We start from the raw sequence: 11,846 nt of genomic DNA, 5'->3' as shown, positions 1-11,846 counted from the left end.
CAAGAATCTCTCACTCTGTTTGATCAGCAGGCAGGATTGCTAAAATACTTCACTTAGTTTTGACCTTTGACATAATCTCCAGGGAAAGAGCAACTAAGACGAAAAAGTATTTATTCTACAGAAGAGTGCAATAAAAATATTTTATATAGGTTATAGCCAAACATATTGAAGTAGCCCCATCAGGGACCAAGGGATTCTTACTCTTTCCTACCAATACATATGTTCCATAATAGTATTTGTGGTTAATAACAAGATAAAATTTATATTGAATCCCACAATTCACAACCACAATATTACATATAGAAACAATTTCCATACCAACAGTGTGTCCCTTTTTAGGGTTGAGAATGAGTTTTATTCTGATGCTAAAGTGTAGGAATGGTTGCCAGTGAATATCAGGCAAAAAATTGAAAATGCCCAAGCAGGCTATATGTAGTTTAAAGATAATCCTTACTTTGCTAGAGGCAGCTGATAATAGCCTGTGTAAAGTTATGTAAATGTTTCATATGAATTATTAGATAAAAACAGAAGTCAAGTAGTATAGGACAACGAGTAGTGGCTTCTTTAAAAATACCTTTTTTTCTCCTAATATACATATATATAATGTAATCTAGAATTAATTACCATAATTTTCAGTTTGAGTAAATTAGCACTGACTGTAATTTGTTGTTGGTATGCTTTAGAGAAGTAGCTTGCAGTGGTTGCTTTTGCCTGATTAATTCACATTTGTGGCAACACAATTAATCAGAAAACAAAAGACAACCAATCTCTGGCCAACACTTCCCCTACATGTGCTAATAGCTCCAAAATTCCTACTTATGCAGAGTGGAATGTTATTGTGGATCTATGCTTCAAGAGATATTTGCAGGGGACTTTCTTGCTAGCTGACATGGAACCTATCCTTGGCAATGATTTTTTGCATCCTTATGTATCCTTGCACCAGGTGCACATCTGTATTGTTCTGAAACTATTAAAGGATGTCAGCAAAATGAATCACTCATGCCTTTCGTTATACTTCGTCATTCAGCACAGTATAATCTAGTGATGCTCACTGCATCGCTGCACTGGATACCACAATAGCTAACACTGATTCCAATGGCTCAAGGCCTCACACCCCCATCTAAACGCCAAAGAATCATAGTGTGGCATAAAAGTAATCTGCACGTATCACTATCATGATGGACATCAGCCAGCTGGCTACAGGAGCAGCACTTTACCAACAGATACGTGGTTCGTGCCGGCCACTCTGATTTTTCTCTTGGAAGCTGACATCCTCACAGGTAAACTGGAGTGTGTATGACTGGAAACTGTTACCCATTCATGAGGCTATTAAACTCTTTAGACACTTCATCATGTTTATGGGCCACAAACTTATTTCATTTGTACTTACCACACTACACAAATCCTTTTCATCTAAGAAGTTCTGGCTACTGGAATTTATCATCCAGTTCACAATAGAGCTTTGCCACATCACAGGTGCAGACAGTCTAGTGGCAGGTTATTTTTCTAGAGTCAGTGCAATACCTAGTAACCTCAACTATAAACTATTGGTGGGGAGATAAGCCACAGATGCCCACTTACGAGAACTTATAAGCAGGCTAGGTACTGGACCGGAACTGAAACAGCTTCCTTTAGAGGGCTTCAAGGACTTATAGGAGAGTGATGTCTCCACAAATCAGCCTCACCTGTTTGTACCTCATGCTTTTTGGAGACAGCTTTTTAATTCAGTACACAGCCTTGCACACTCAGGAACGGGCTACACAGTTCGTATGGTCACTGACAGATGTGTGGGGCCGTACATTTAACACAGCTGTGACAAGTGGGTCCAAACTTATTTAGCATGGCAGGATACCAGACCAGTATTCATCTAGCCGGATGCAGAAAACCATCAAAAACCACATTCAGGCTGGCCAGCACCCCGGCCCACATCGTTAATCTGCCAGGCGGATTCAATTCGAGGCCGGTGGCCTGCCTGAATCCCAGAAGTGATCTGCTAACACATGTAGCTATCCAGGTGGATAGATTTAGGTTTTGACAGTTACCTTAAATAATTTAGGCAGTATAATGGTGAGTCCTTTAAAAAGGATGTAGGAGATTTCCTTCCTCATCCAATTCTAATGTGAGCTTGTACTTTCTCTCTCACGTTCTCATCACTGATGGGACACAAGACCCTACACTTCCCTTCCTGCCATTTTCACATAACTTTAAAACAAACCACATTTCTTTGCTGCTACCTAAAATGTATGATAAAACAAATATAAGGATTACTATAGTGTTTTATTTCAAATAAAAATATGTGGCGTGTTATGAAAACAAGTAGTCAAACTACATGGACAGTGGAAATAAAATTCGACTTATACTATCTGACTATGTAGATGAATTCAGTCAAGTATTGTGGTTTTCTGTACTTGTCACGCAGTCATTCTTCCAGTGACATATTTCTGGCTATTTGGCAGTGATGTAGCATCATTTGCAAAGAGGAATTTTGTGCAACAATGTCTTCTGTGAGCCCCCTTTAATGTTTCTTCACTTTAAACATTTCCACCTACCCTAGAGTGCCTTGGTACCTAATAGAATGGCATTTTCTTTGGATGTAATGATTATTGTTCTGCATCAATCTGGCTTCCAGGATCATTTGTTCCAGGACTTGGAATATACTACACGAAACAAGGGGGTGTAATGGTTAAGACACTGGATTCACATTCAGGAGGAGCAGGATTAAAATTCCTGCCTAGCCATCCAAATATAGGCTTACCTTGGTTATCTTAATGTGATTTAAATAATGAAAACTGCATCTGTTTCTTACACACCACGTTTTAAGTGCATTTGTGCACATAAATATTTTTGGTAATGCATGCATATGTGATTTTCTGCCTCTCTTGAATCTTTTTGAGATTATCCTGCAATCAGATAACTGGACAAAATGCTCCTTCAAGTGTTTTTAAATGATAATTTTAGAAATGGTATTTTTGTTTGTCTACTTACAGGTATTGTGGCTCCTTCGTTATACAGAATGATTTCTAACATTACCATGTAAAAGCACTCAAAGATTCATTTTGTCTGATTTTCCGATTGTAATATAACCTAAAAAAGATGCAATAGAGGTAGAAAATGACATATACAAAATCACCAAAAATATTCATGTAAAAAAATATACATGAAAATGAGAATAAATTCTCAAAATGTGTTGTGTTAAGCATGCTAAAATAAATAATTGGTGCAGTTTTCATTATTTAAATCGTGAATGACACAGTTGCAGGCTTTCCTGAAACATTGAATATGGTGAATGAAATTATCTTAAATTGCTTAAGTAAATACTGGTGTGGTTCCCTTGCAAAAAGAATGATCAGTTCCCTTCCCATACTTGTCCATTCCACACATTCACTTTGTCTTTAATGGCTTAGTCATCACTGAGATGTTAAACCCAGATATTCCTTGGCCCTACGTTACCTAGAGAGCACCAAGAAAGGCGCACTATTGTCTTGTGATTGCACCTCTTAGGCCTATATTTACTTCTACATGGAATAAAATGTGCCTTCAAAGATTATGCTTAAAGAAAGTAGTAGTGCAGCCAAAGATGACCGTTACTTACAAATCACTTGTGTGACCAGTCCTAGAATATTGCTGAAGTGTGTGGGACCCATACCAAATAGGACTAGCAGGGGATATTGATTGTATACAGAGAAGGGTGGCATGAATGGTAACAGGTTTGTTTGACCCATGGGAGAGTGTCACAGAGATGCTGAAGAAACTCAATTGGAGACTGTTAAAGGTAGACATGAAATATCCTGAAAAAGAGGAGATACTGAGTCGCCGATAGGCACAACAAAAGACTGTCAGAAAGTGAGCTTTTGGCCAACATGCCTTTGTTGAAAATATACAAAACGCACACACAAACGGAACTGGAACTCAAGCACACATGACCATAGTCTCTGGTAGCTGAAGCCAGACTCTGGTTTCAGCTGCCAGAGACTGTGGTCATTGAAAAGCTAAAAATAGAAATTTAGGTCAAAGGTAGTGGCTATATTAGCAATACGCAGACACTATCATACAACATGGTCTACTCACAATAGCTAGGACCTTGTTGTGTGCTTCACTGAAGTTGTAATTTGTATTTTTCCTGCTGGCAACCTCTTGGCCTTGACCTATTCAGATATCTCTCTCTCTCTCTCACACACACACACACTTTTTTTTTCCATCACCCTCTTCCTCCTTTCACCAACCTTCCTTTCTCTCTAACATTATGTTCCCATTGCTTCATGTTCATTTCTGTTTTGTCCATTTTTACAGTGTAGTGTTCTTCCAGAGTCTGTATTCAAGATTTTCATTTAACTTTCCAATATCATTTGAAACTTCTCGTATTTTCTTTATTACATTTAGTTTTTTACTAGCCTTTTCCCCACAGCTTCCCCTGCATACGTGTATGTCACATGTAATGTGCATATCTGTTGGTCCATTTCATCCTCCCTCCTCTCTGCCCATTACGTCCTCTCATCCCAATCTGTCCATCTCCTCCTCCCACCTATCAGCCCATCTCCTCTTCCCTCCCCTCTTTCTGTCCATCTTCTCTGCCACCTCTCTCTCCATTTTGACCTCCCCCTCCCTCCCTATCTTTACATCACCTCTTGTCCCTTACCTCAGCAATCCCTTCCTGCCCCCCTCTCTCCCTCTCCATCCTCTCCTGCACCCCTTCTCTCTCTACATCTCCTCAACCTTCCTCCAGGCATGGCCATCATCATGTGTAGCCCCTGCAAAAGTTGTCAATAAAGCAGACTGGTATTACTTCCACGACATGCTCTGGAGCAGTACAGAAAATATGTCAAGGGCTTGGAAACCCTTTTCGTGCCATGATGTCTAGGCTGCCATGCAAAGCAGCTTGACACTACTCTCACATAACACACCTGCTGTGCCTGGTAGCCTGGGGCTTGAAAACTGTTTCTTGTCCCTGATGTATAGACTACCGTGCAGAGCAAGTCAATAATGTAAGCCAATACAATTCCCACACCACACACCTGTCATGCAGTGCAGCATATATAGCAGGGGCTTAAAAAGCATTACATGTCTGTATATGTGTAAGTATTAGACTAGAATATTATGAACCCCCATATGTCAGTCCTCTTGGGGCAAGGGCTTTGTGTGCCAAATTTCACCCAATTCTAGTGCCTGAGAGGAGTCCCCGGTTATTAGTTTAATTGGATAGATAATAGATCTACTTACCAAGCTTTGGCAGAACACACACATAAAGGAATGTTATAATTAGGCAAGCTTTCGGAGTCAGTGGCTCCTCCTTCAGGCAGAAGGGGGAGGAAGAGGGGTGAAGGAAAAGGACGAGAGGTCTAGGAAAAAGGGTAGATTTTGGGAATATCACCCAGGAACACCAGTCAGGGGAGATGTACCGGACGGGATGAGAGGAGTCTTTCCTTCTCATCCTATCTGGTAAGTCAATGTTGCTTTACCTGTAGCAGGCACGTTTGTATAGCCATTGTATTATTATTTTAAATTTTTTTGCAACTGATATTTCAGCAAGCTTTATAAATGTTTTCTATTTTGCTGAATTATAATTTGAAATTCATTGATTTTTGTTGTAACTTAATTATTCTATTATATACTGTATATTCAGGTTTGTAGACTGAAGACAGATCATTTTGCACCTGTTACCCCTGTGTGCAATCCTTTCACAGTGTATGCTTACCTCCGGCTAACAACACTAGAGGAAACTTATCTTTCTGTAAAGAAAGTTAATGCCTAGATTTTCTCTCAATTCATGTGACGGCGATGTAAGTGTTAAGAAAATTAGTTAATTTTTCTCCTGAATCTGTATGTCTGTTACATGAATATGTGCGACTTTAAAGATACAAAAACACACAAACAAGTTACACAATTTCTGATGCTTTTCTTGATCTGATCGACAGTGTGTTGTGGGTCTCTTCACAAGGAACATTTGCGTGCAAGATTGCGAATTTCAACTTTAGTGAGGCTCATTTGAAATTGTTGTGTTAACAATTATGACAGAAAAAAATATCAGCTGCTAATGAATCACTGTGCATCAGGAGAGTGACAAAAAATTTCTGTGCGGGAGGTGCAGAGATTTACTTATGTATTTATGAGGCATTATGGAGCAAAAAACTTTCCATTGAAGCTGTTATGGTCAATTACATGGGGACCAGCATTTTTTCAGAAATAATGAGCAGAAATAAGTTCAAAATTTTACAGTTTATGCGGTTTTGATGAAAAGGGCACATTTTCACATAGACTGAAGACAGATCAGTTTGCACCTGCTACCCCTGTGTGGAATCCTTTCATTGCCAATTCCTTGCTGTGTTATATTACGAGAGAAAATATCACTATGGATGAGCAAATGTTTCCGTGCAAGGCTAGATGCTCTTTCATTCAATACATGAGCAATAAACCAGACAAATCTGGAATAAAGTTTTGGTTTGCAGTTGATATGAATTCTAAGTATCTGGTGAATAGGTCTCCTTACCTAGGCAAAGATGAGCAGTGTCCCACAAGTATTCCCCTTGCAAAGCATTTTGTAATGTGTCTTATTCAGCCCTTTGTTTCCACAGGAAGAAACATAACCTGCGACAATTTGTTCACACCAAAATGCCTTGCAGAAAATTTGAAATGTAAGAGTAAAAGCACTGTAGGCACAGGGAAGAAATTTAGAAGGGAAATACCTCGATCAGCAAAATCTGCTGTAGCACCTTTGCACACAACTATTCTTTATAAATCAGGTGACATGACTCTAACATGTTATCGGGCGAAAAAGAACAAAACTGGCTTATTTTGAGTTCAGTGCATGACACAGTAACTATCGGTGAATGACATTCTAAAAAGCTACCAGAGTGAGTGGCCTACTACAATAACACCAAGTATGGCATTCACATAATCGATCAAATGGCTTGGCTTTAGACTGTGAAATATGAATGCCACAGATGGCCCAGGCACTTTTTTTTTTTCAATGTCCTGGACTTCGCAGCTATAAATGCTTGGGTTTGCTGTAAGGAAGTAACAGGAGAAAAATTAAGCAGACATCACTTGATATACAAATAGGCAGAAGAGTTGGCTTCAGCAGACACGGCCGCAAGGGTAAGAATACTCCTCCTAATACAATATCACGATATTGCAACATTCGCAAGACTTATCAAATTGGAGAGTGCAGAGGCAAGAATAGAAACAAGCATTTATGTATAAAGTGTGGCACGTATGTTTGTGGACCATGTTGAGGCAATGCTGAATACACTTGTGTGACGTGTCACAATGCAGCAGATTGTTTTCAATGAGTAAAGGCAGGGTTATAAATGTTTTCTCTAGAATATATTGTGCTATCCAGATATTTCTACAGAAAGTTATTCATTCCACATTTTGTTACATAATATTTTGATTAATTTTTAGGTATGAAATGTTCATTCTACCATGAAATCTACAGAAAAAAGTAAAAATGTATCCTGGTAAACAATATAACATGTCTGAAATAAATTGACATATGTTAGAATGTGTTTACTTTTTTAAAAATGGCAAATAGAACTGTACCTGTCAAAATGATGGGGTTGGTCCTTCTAAGTAGATCGAAATCCCCGTCCTTCTAGTGTTAAATATATATGTATCAAATACATGCACTGCTTTTTGACCCTGTATGTGTAATGACACATAGAACTGGCAAATCAGCAATGTATAAACTGACACCATGTTCAGTATCATTCCAAGCACCAGTATTTGCTTTGATCATAAACAGATTTCTTATCGGATCTTATACACAAATATGTATATGAGTGTCTCATTACCTCAAAATTTCATACCTTTTTTACTTTGTGTGTGTGTATGTGTGTAAATACTCATAAGGTGTAACTAATGATATAGGTGGGAGCTATCAGAGAGAGAACGGTAGGTGATAAGAACAGGGAGATACATCACTGATAGTCAAGGTCAGGCCCCCATTCTGTAGTACCAAGGGGAAGATGCTCACACTAGCATACACAAGACCAATGGATTTGCCGCCAGCTGCAAGCATATACAAAGAATTTGTAGCTTGAACTTCAAAGGCCTGTTTTGATAATGAAATTCAACATACAGTACACTACTTCCTGTAGCAACTGATAGCTTTGCACCTTGAAAAATAGAAACATTTACTACTAACCATTATGTATTTAAAGTTTACTTCAAGAAAGTGCAACTACTGTATTAATCTTGTGGATACATGAAATTCGACAAGAGACCCTGATTTTGAATGAAAAGTAATTTTTTATCAGGAGAATGGACTTGCTCACAAAGCCTCTTCATCAATGAGAAATCTGAGGTATGATACACTGCCTCTTCATCAATAAGAAATCTGAGGTATGATACACTGAAACATCCACCATATTCACCTATTTTGGCATTCTCTCACTTCCACCTATTCCAAAATCTAAAGAAACTCGCGACTGGAAAACGTTTTGAATTCAGGGAAGAGATTTTGGTGAAGCCACAGATAAGTATGTAACAGCTCTTCAAGAATCAGTACTTCTTGGACAGAGCCTACACATGACAAACTTGTGGAAAACTACATTGGTCTAAAATGTGACTATGTCAAAAAATTAGAGGTTTTTGACATACATACAAGGTATTTGATTCTCAAGTCAAGAAATTTTCTCCTCACCTGTGTAAGGTGTAAGGACCATATACATCCACCTAAGGAGAAAACCTGATGCCTGGCTTGAAATGTATTAGAAGCTTAACTACACTACTGGCCATTAAAATTGTTACACCACGATGATGAGGTGCTACAGACGCGAAATTTAACCGACACGAAGAAGATGCTGTGATATGCAAATGATTAGCTTTTCAGAGGATTCACATAAGGTTGGTGCCGGTGGCGACATTACAATGTGCTGACGTGAGGAAAGTTTCCAACCGATTTCTCATACACAAACAGTAGTTGACTGGCGTTGCCTGGTGGTGAAACATTGTTGTGATGCCTCGTGTGAGGAGAAATGTGTACCATTGTGTTTCCGACTTTGATAAAACTCGGACTGTAGCCTATCGCGATTGCGGTTTATCGTATCGCCACATTGCTGCTCGTGTTCATCGAGATCCCATTACTGTTAGCAAAATATGGAATCGGTGGGTTCTGGAGGGTAATACGGAACGCCGTGCTGGATCCCAACAGCCTCGTATCACTAGCAGTTGAGATGACAGGCATCTCATCCCCATGGCTGTAACAGATCGTGCAGCCACGTCTAGATACGTGAGTCAATAGATGGGGACGTTTGCAAGACAACAACAATCTGCACGAACAGTTTGACGAAGTTTGCAACAGCATGCACTATCAGCTTGGAGACCATGGCTGCAGTTACCCTTGATGCTGCATCACAAGTGGGAGCGTATGCGATGGTGTACTCAATGACGAACCTGGGTGCACAAATGGCAAAACGTCATTTTTTCGGATGAATCCAGGTTCTGTTTACAGCATCATGATGGTTGCATCCGTGTTTGGTGACATCGCGGTGAACACACATTGGAAGCGTGTATTCGTCATCGCCATACTGGCATATCACCTGGCGTCATGGTATGGGGTGCCATTGGTTACACGTCTCGGTCACCTCTTGTTCGCATCGACGGCATTTTGAACAGTGGATGTTACATTTCAGGTGTGTTACGACCCGTGGCTCTACCCTTCATTTGATCCTTGCGAAACCCTACATTTCAGCAGGATAATGCACGACCGCATGTTGCAGGTCCTGTGTGGGCCTTTCTGGATACAGAAAATGTTTGACTGCTGCCCTGGCCAGCACATTCTCCAGCTCTCTCACCAATTGAAAACATCTGGTCAATGGTGGCTGAGCAACTGGCTCGTCACAATACGCCAGTCACTACTCTTGATGAACTGTGGTATTGTGTTGAAGCTGCATGGGCAGCTGTACCTGTACACGCCATCCAAGCTCTGTTCGACTCAATGCTCAAGCGTATCAAGGCCGTTGTTACGGCCAGAGGTGGTTATTTTGGGTACTGATTTCTCAGGATCTATGCACCCAAATGCATGAAAATGTAATCACATGTCAGTTCTAGTATAATATATTTGTCCAATGAATACCTGTTTATCATCTGCATTTCTTCTTGGTGTAGCAATTTTAATGGCCAGTAGTGTATTAACCACTACTTCTGTAATTTGATTCATGGATGTATTTTTCAGTTAACAAAACATTCCTGTTAAAGAGGTTTTTAATTTTTTCAGTATATTGTCAGTTTTAGAGGTCTCTGAAATCAGTTAAGTTATAGAAAAGCTTAGTACAAAATCTAAACTGCAGGTGAGTAGTGTGCAAGAGGAGGAGCAGTGACTTTTTTTAAAATACACACACACACACACACACACACACACACACACACACACACACACACACACACACACCATTCCAATGGTGCACCTCGGCACTTCAATCTAGAAGTAATTCCTCTAATTAACAGCTGGAGCAGATTAGCTCTAGTTGTAATAATTCATTGTTGTACGCCTTACGGATGTAGTGTCTGTTTTCTGAATGTTAATGCATAACTTGATACATTCCACATTCATGAAGGCTCTCCTTTACAATGGGATTTACAGAAAATGACGTGAAGAACGAATGCAAAGTAAATATAATACCCTCACAGATGAGATCACATACAAAATTTTTATTCAACCACATCTCAGGTAATGTTGAGCATATAATGGACATTAGGCTCACCAACAAACATTTCCCAGTTTAATTACTATACAGTGCAGCTTTGTTACTGCCAGTGGTATTCTACTAGCAAGTAACTTTTTGTGTTAAGTTTGCTCTTCTGTGTCCCCTCAGCATAGATTAAAATGATGTTATTCATTCCCCTCAGTGCACTTCAGGACTTTGCCATATTTACAGACTCAATGTATATTCTGAAACATTACAAACTGTCATAAGCTGTTTTAACGTATTTAATAGCACAAAAATTGGCATCAGAATCATGGCAAAAGATCAAGTCCTATACTGCACTTAAGACATTAATGCCACTTTTATATTTGGAACTTGCAGATTGCCTTACATTATGTTGTTGTTGTTGTGGTCTTCAGTCCTGAGACTGGTTTGATGCAGCTCTCCATGCTACTCTATCCTGTGCAAGCTTCTTCATCTCCCAGTACTTGCTGCAACCTACATCCTTCTGAATCTGCTTAGTGTATTCATCTATTGGTCTCCCTCTCCGATTTTTACCCTCCACGCTGCCCTCCAATGCTAAATTTGTGATCCCTTGATGCCTCAAAACATGTCCTACCAACCGGTCCCTTCTTTTTGTCAAGTTGTGCCACAAACTCCTCTTCTCCCCAATTCTATTCAATACCTCCTCATTAGTTATGTGATCTACCCATCTAATCTTCAGCATTCTTCTGTAGCACCCCATTTCGAAAGTTTCTATTCTCTTCTTGTCCAAACTAGTTATTGTCCATGTTTCACTTTCATACATGGCTACACTCCATACAAATACTTTCAGAAACGACTTCCTGACACTTAAATCTATACTCGATGTTAACAAATTTCTCTTCTTCAGAAATGCTTTCCTTGCCATTGCCAGTCTACATTTTATATCCTCTCTACTTCAACCATCATCAGTTATTTTACTCCCTAAATAGCAAAACTCCTAAGTGTCTCATTTCCTAATCTAATTCCTCAGCATCACCGGATTTAATTTGACTACATTCCATTATCCTCGTTTTGCTTTTGTTGAAATTCGTCTTATATCCTCCTTTTAAGACACTGTCCATTCCGTTCAACTGCTCTTCCAAGTCCTTTGCTGTCTCTGACAGAATTACAATGTCATCGGTGAACTTCAAAGTTTTTATTTCTTCTCCGTGAATCTTA

This window comes from Schistocerca gregaria, chromosome 7, assembly GCF_023897955.1.
Source record: "Schistocerca gregaria isolate iqSchGreg1 chromosome 7, iqSchGreg1.2, whole genome shotgun sequence".
Classification (NCBI taxonomy): domain Eukaryota; kingdom Metazoa; phylum Arthropoda; class Insecta; order Orthoptera; family Acrididae; genus Schistocerca; species Schistocerca gregaria.
The sequence above is the reverse complement of the archived record's forward strand: the minus strand, read 5'-3'. Positions refer to the sequence as shown.